The 7174-nt window shown below is 31.4% G+C and overlaps 1 long non-coding RNA gene across 1 annotated transcript; it reads right to left on the bottom strand.

Moving 5' to 3' along the window:
- Positions 1-553: 553 nt before the first annotated feature.
- On the bottom strand, positions 554-3362 carry LOC130814576 (uncharacterized). The gene is made up of 4 exons (XR_009042454.1): positions 3155-3362; positions 2860-3055; positions 1958-2029; positions 554-1008 (listed from the first exon to the last, which is right to left on the bottom strand). It is a non-coding gene; the product is annotated as an uncharacterized LOC130814576 (long non-coding RNA).
- Between the last annotated feature and the right edge of the window lie 3812 nt (positions 3363-7174).

Genomic DNA, 7174 nt, shown 5'->3' with positions numbered 1-7174 from the left:
AAAATAATAATATAACTTTCATCAAAATAATAATATTATAAGTATTTGTCTTTCAAATTAAACCGTATCTAATTTCATTATCTAAATAATAATATAAATTCTATCGAAATAGTAATTATAAATTCAAGGTTGACAAAAATAATAGTAGATTTAATTTGAGAATATATAAAACATAATATCATACAAAATAACGTTATATCAAATCACGCATCCCATTTAAACACATTAATTATCACTTAGCACATAACACTAACGGGATAATCCTAATTAGATGGATATTGAGAATTACCTTGTTACGCGATCCTAGACAACGTACGTTCCTAATAATCTCTGTCTACGAATCCGCTGTCGACACGAGAAAATAATATATCTCAATTTAATACCCCGATCAACCAATTCAATATATATATATATATATATATATATATATATATATATATATATATATATATATATATATATATATATATATATATATATATATATATATATATATATATATATATATATATATATATATATAAGTAATCATTAATTTGGATGATGATTAGTGATGATTGAGGAAATATTGAATGATCATTAATGTAATAATTATTATATATATAGCTATTAATATTTAGTGGCGAATTAATATAAAAAGAAAAAACAAAAAAAAATATGCTGCAATTTTAGTGTTGCGGGTTAAAACCGCAACATATAACGGGGATAAAACCGCAGCATATAAGATTTTTTTCCACTAGTATTAAACTAATAACAAAACTAAGTAAGACTAATACCATGTCAAAATACTAATCAACCAAAACAAGCATATATACAATATCCAACCAAATCCCAAGGAATTCACTAGCTAATAAGGTGTAAAATATATCAAAACTAATCTAACAATACATCACAAGCCCTGCAATACACATGACTATGAACCATATCTATGACAGTGTCACATCTAATATCTCCAAGTCACCACCTTTGTAGCCCTAGAGCCCGTCTGCTATCGCTGCTCGTGAAAATCTAAAATGAATTAAACAACTAATCAGATAGACTGAATGTGAAGGAGCAATTCAAAACAAAATAAAACACAATAAATCAAATCGAAGGTTATGTTACTGTCGGGTGACACTAGTCAATATTGAATGACAATTCACCTCAAAACACAGAAGTAGAGACAACGCTCCACTACTCCGTCAATGACCAACTCGTAAGCCCCATCCATTGACAATATAACAATATCAACATAATCAATCAATCAAGAATCACTTTCAATAGTTATGATCTTCAAAGCAACTTTGATAAAACCATTTGAAACAGTAGTTTGGCCAGACCCTTTTAAAGGACTGCTACTGTAACAACCCGTCATTTGTTTATGGTCGTTATGTTGAGTAACAGGAGGATCATAGTTTGACATAACATGTATAAGAGCTTCTTTTACACTGTATTGGGGAAAAGAGAAGAGTACGATCGTAGAAATTGTTATAAACGTAGCTTGATGTGTTATAGCTGCTATATTGCTTGTAAAGTCATTGGGTTGTATAATTTTTTGTATGGAGCCACGTGACTTATTGTATGATTCATAGTTCCGCTGCATAGTTTGGATGTATAGTCACAAGAATGTTTCTTTTGTAGTCTTAAAAGCGATGCGGTAACACTGGAACCACCATCCGTATTGGAATTGATGATTTGAGGAGGCAACGATAATTCATTCCGTCGTGACATATTCTTGGAAGGCATTGAGGCCTTAGATTAACTTAATTGTATCATTTATTTACCTATCTTTGTCACATCCTCAATTTTGAATAGCAATGCTGCCGAATGTTACTCATCTTTTTAAAGCTAATCTTTAACGCATATTTATATGTATATTCATTTTCTTTTCTTTTTATGTAACACCCGCTCCCTTCCTTTACAATTTTGGTTTCATTTAAAGAGTTGGAAATTCAGGGGTGTTACAGCTACTACTCACCAAACACGACGCTTGAGATAGCCAAAACAAGTTCAGTAGTCAACTAGAAGAGCTCCTCGACAAAGTCGTCTCCTGAAGCATAATAATAATCATAACATCACAAACGTGTGTTTGATGCTATTATATTAACACATAACTTGTTACATTTACTCCTATAACTATAGATTAACAAGGACGATATTCTAGCATTTAATCATCAAAGAAGTGTGCATGTTCTAACTCAACCCCCAAATATAATAACCGCAAACTATACTTGTTTACATTCTTTTAAAGATTTATAACCTCCACAATTCTCTTTGTATTTTCAATTAATAGATACAACTATTCTATCCCAAAATTAATAATTCCAAAAGAATCACCTAATCCATTCAAGGATTCAAATCATACATAACTTACCAATAACCAACCTTTACTCCGATTTCATAATCTTTATAAATTTCTAATAGTCATCCAAATCCAACCAACTTACTCTAACATCAATTAATTTACCCTACATTATTTGCCCAATATACATTTAATTAACATAAAGGTGATTATTCTAACCTACAATCCATAGGTTCGCAAAGAAAAATTAGTAACTCAATCCAGAAGTCCACAAAAATTTAGTACCTCATCCAAGAATGTAAAATTGTTCATCATATGATCTTTATAAATATTCCTCAACAAAATTTCCGATCTTAACATTCCTCTAATCCAATTTCAACCATCATAAGATTCATCTCACTAAGTATAAACAATCATAAATCTAATAGTTCTAGTAATCTACCATTAATTAGTATTATAATTAATAAAGGTTCATGAAGAAGACAACAAGGTAATAAAACAAGATTTAAGGAAGAAAATTTTTTATTTAAAACCATAAGAATAAAAGCGAAAGAAGTACATTGGTAGAGTAGTATTACCTCCGAAAATATTGCGCCAACAAGGACAAACGAACAAATACTGACAGTTCTTTTCGCTTCGAAAATTTGACAATTAAATAGCCATGGTTGCATTCGAAATCTCAGAGGAATGTGTGAGGAAGAAGACCTTGAATTCCATTGAACGGTTCATTTCGAATATCGAATTAGGGCAAATAGGTCGTTGTGTTTCTTTCTCCTTCCGAACAAGAATCAGAGGAAGAAAAGGAAGAAAGATTAATTAGCCATTGTTCATTCAAACATAATCAAGAATGCAGAAAAAAAATTGGTAAATTACCTTTGAAAGAGTCGCAAAAAGGAGAATCCAATTATTTTCGCTACTATGATTCTTCGAATATCAGTAAGCGGGAGATGAGTGACTGTTTGTAGAAGAGATTTCAGCAATCAATGGCCATTTTCAAAGAACGTGTCGAGAGGAATGAGGTTGTTTGGGCTATGTCGAAATGAATGAAGACAATGGAGTTGGAATATAAATCTTCATTAACAAGGAAACGGGCAAAGGGCTAGAACTAGGGGTATGCTAAATGAGACCGAACCGGCCGTTCGAATCGGAATTGATTGAGATCGGACCTAAATCGAATTGGACTGGTTGCATTCGATCCAAACTCTGGGTCTTACTTATTCTTTATTTCGGGATAGACCAGATATGTATAAAAGTAATTTTAAAGAGGAATAATATTTACGATTATTATGTATATACTTATTTAAAGGGCTTATATTTTTTATTTCTAACACAAATAAATTTTTTACACAAATATTTTGATTTATAATAATTAATTTGCCGAATTATTTTAAAATCTTTCATATTTTAAATTTATTTTGGGTATCAAAAATTACTTTTGGTCTAGCCGGTTTAAACCCGGATCGGGACCGGAAGGAAACTATGTTAGACTGAGACCGGACTGGTTACCTGATGGAACCAGTTCGATCTCCGGTCTTAGAATATTTCAAATTCCGATCTTCCAGTCCAGCGGATTCTAATCAGTCCGGTCTGGATTTGGACCGGTGAACACCTCTAGGTAGAAGTGGTTGAAGTTTTAATATTTTACACATGTAAAAAGAAAAACAAAAAGAAAAAAAATATATAGCTCTCATTCCAAATTATAAAATTTTTTTTTCATATGTTACATTTACGACTAAGAATTTAAATACCACAAACGTTGACTTCGTCAAACTCTTATTGTTATTAGAAAATTTCACAGGGGAGTCATTGTAAAAAAATAAAACAAGTGGTCTTTGATCTCTAATCCACTACACGCAGTCCCACAAAAAAATCTCGCAAACTTAAAATAAAGTATGTATATCTGATGATCTCAAGCCTATTGAACCTCCTATAGGTAAGCATGTATATCTAGCTCTTTCATAACACTCTCCATGAAAGCTGGGAGTTGTTGGCCAACTTTTGGAGTGCAATGTCTAGGTTAGTGACCAAGCAATGAGTCATCACTTTTTAGTTATGGACCTGTCGCTTTTCTTCTGATGCATTCTTCCTCATTTTTAGAAGTGTTTGAATTCAAATTTAAAGTTCAGATTTAAACTAAATTTGTTAGTTTTCGAAAGATTTGGAAAGGTTGTTTCCCAAATCCCCCTCTATAAATTGAGTATAGGTTAGAGAATAGATCGTGAAGTAGAATGTTAGAGTTTCATTATGTCTTTATTTCTAGGTTTTTTGTGAGATCAAAGTTGACTTTAGTGTTTAGCTTTCAAATTTCATTCTCAATTTCTACATTAACAATTAGTATTGTTGCACAAAATCGTCAATAAATATCATTTTAATTTCACATATTCCAAGTAAGTTTATATTTACTTTTTATTCCAAGTTTATCATTATGTCATCTATATTAGTCATATGTTTGTTAATTATTAGCAAGATTAGTCATAGTTTATTAGTTTTATCTCGGTTAGAGGGATTAATCCTAATTGAAATAAGGATTAAGTATTTATAGTAAGTTGTTATAAAATTATGGATTCATGATTAAAATTGTGCTAAATCAACCTTAAATTAATATTTTTATTAACCTAATCAATCAAACGAAAGCTTGAGATTAGGAGTAAATTAGATTTAAGGTATATTTAGGTTAAAATCCTATTAATTCAACCCATAAAATGGGAGTTTGAGGATTAAATTAATAACGTCCTAAAACGAATATAATAGATATAACGAGAGTTTGAGATTCAGAAGATCACTTTAAAGCTATTTAAGGATTATATACAATAAATAATGACAATCATTGATATTTGTATGTGAATTAGGTGATTCCCAATACCCTAAGCTTCAGTCATATGTTGTTAGTCGAATTGAACTGAAATTTTAATAGATTTAGATACAATTCTCATTACATATTTTGCTTCTTATCACGTAATAATTAGAATAAGATAAAGTTTATTCATCAAAACTTCTTTGAGTTTGACTTGTAAGCTACAAGTGCATTATTTAATTATAAACAATATTTTACATTATTTTACCTAAACCCTTACAAACAACTCATCACTAACCCAATTGATTTATGAGTCTAATTTTCGCTACTAAGTCTCTCAGAAGTATTATTCAAATCATTATTAAGATTTCCCCTTTCATAGAGCAAAATTTTACGAAAATTTTATAGGAAAGTGATAAAGAACACAACAAAAAAATAACCAAGTTCTCATCATGAAGTGCAACATATTATGTATGTCCATTATAATAGTAAAAATTTAATCCAAGTGAGACATATACGAGAGTTATCTTCTTCTAATATAATATCATAAAGCTACTCTTCAAGAGTAACATATTGGTCACACTTTTAGTCATGTATAGAAATTCAAGCTTATCCTATATACCATAGTAGACTACTTTATGACCTCCCTATGAGCTTCATTAAAGAAACATAGTTGAATGGCATTAATAGCCTTGGAGTCAATTTCATGCCACTTAGCAATGATCACTCATATGGGCATCTTTGCCACACCATTCACAACCTTTTGCACACGATGTCGAGTAAGAAGGGCCTTTATATTGACTAGCCACAAGCCAAAATGCGGATTTCTATAAAATAATTCAATTTCCAACTTCATGGAAGCCCATCGAACCCAAACATCTATCAATGACTCAAAATAATCACCAAGAACCCTTCTCTGGTGCTAATTGTTGTGTTTTAAGATGATTTAAGTGATTTAAAACAGCTAATTCACCATACGACCAAAAGTTTGATCTTACCATTATATTCGGGAAAAATAAAAATTTGACACCCTAATTCAAGAACTACCAATCATACAAAATTGATAAAAACGACAACAAGACAAAGGAATCAATATGGCTCACCCAATGTGGGCTACATCAACACTTAGCCTAGATGTTTTATAATGAAAGTAAAGCTTTCTTGAAGCTTTCAAGATGATCTACAATGGGAATTTGTGGTTTTGCAAAAGAAGAGAGGGTTAAAGATTTTGGATTACAATTAGAGGGAATTAGACAACTTATGAAGGATTAGCTAAATGACTAACCTAATGTGTAATTAAGCTAATAATAACAAATAGCTTAATATATATAGAATAAACCATCAAGAAAAAATAAAGCATGAAAAATTTCTCTAGGGAAAAAGTCAAGTGGTCTTTCCTATACTAACCAAGAAAATTTGCGTTAGCTTCAAGTGCCGATACATCCCTTTGATTCATCATATAAAAGCAAGTTGACTTTTTGGATCTAATAGATCAAGTCAACTTTGCTTTATATTATATTCAATTTTCTACGATCATTTCTACTCTATTCCAGCAAGTGCAATGATCCCATTAATCTATTAGGCACATCCTCAATATCAACAAATCTAAAATTAAATTGAAAAATTAAAAATGTACTATCAAGTTAGCCAAAAATGACACAAGAGATTTAACGTGGTTCACTATCAATGTGATACCTACGTCCACCAGCATCGAGATCAAATAATTTCACTATAATCACAGAGAATTTACAAGATGAATTATAATCACTCACAAATAATAATGGCTCTCTTTGTGATCTCTCTCAATTTGTGAATCATAATGTGTTAACCCTAAAATGGGAGTTTATATACTAATGCCCAGAAAAAGGAAGTCATTACATAATAAACACAAAGTAACCGACCCGAAAGACACCTCCCATGAACAGAAACCGCCATTTCGCGAGACGTGTACAACTACGCGAGTTGCAAAAGGAAGATAGACCGCACTCCGCGCCCTACGGGCTTCTCCGCGCCCCGTGGGCTCATATTTCAGCTCTTCCATGACTCTTCTCTTGATTCATCTTCTTCACCACTCCCTGGTGCTACTAGTTGGAGTCACC

Source organism: Amaranthus tricolor, chromosome 6 (genome assembly GCF_026212465.1).
Source record: "Amaranthus tricolor cultivar Red isolate AtriRed21 chromosome 6, ASM2621246v1, whole genome shotgun sequence".
Classification (NCBI taxonomy): Eukaryota; Viridiplantae; Streptophyta; class Magnoliopsida; order Caryophyllales; family Amaranthaceae; genus Amaranthus; species Amaranthus tricolor.
The sequence above is the reverse complement of the archived record's forward strand: the minus strand, read 5'-3'. Positions and strand labels throughout refer to the sequence as shown.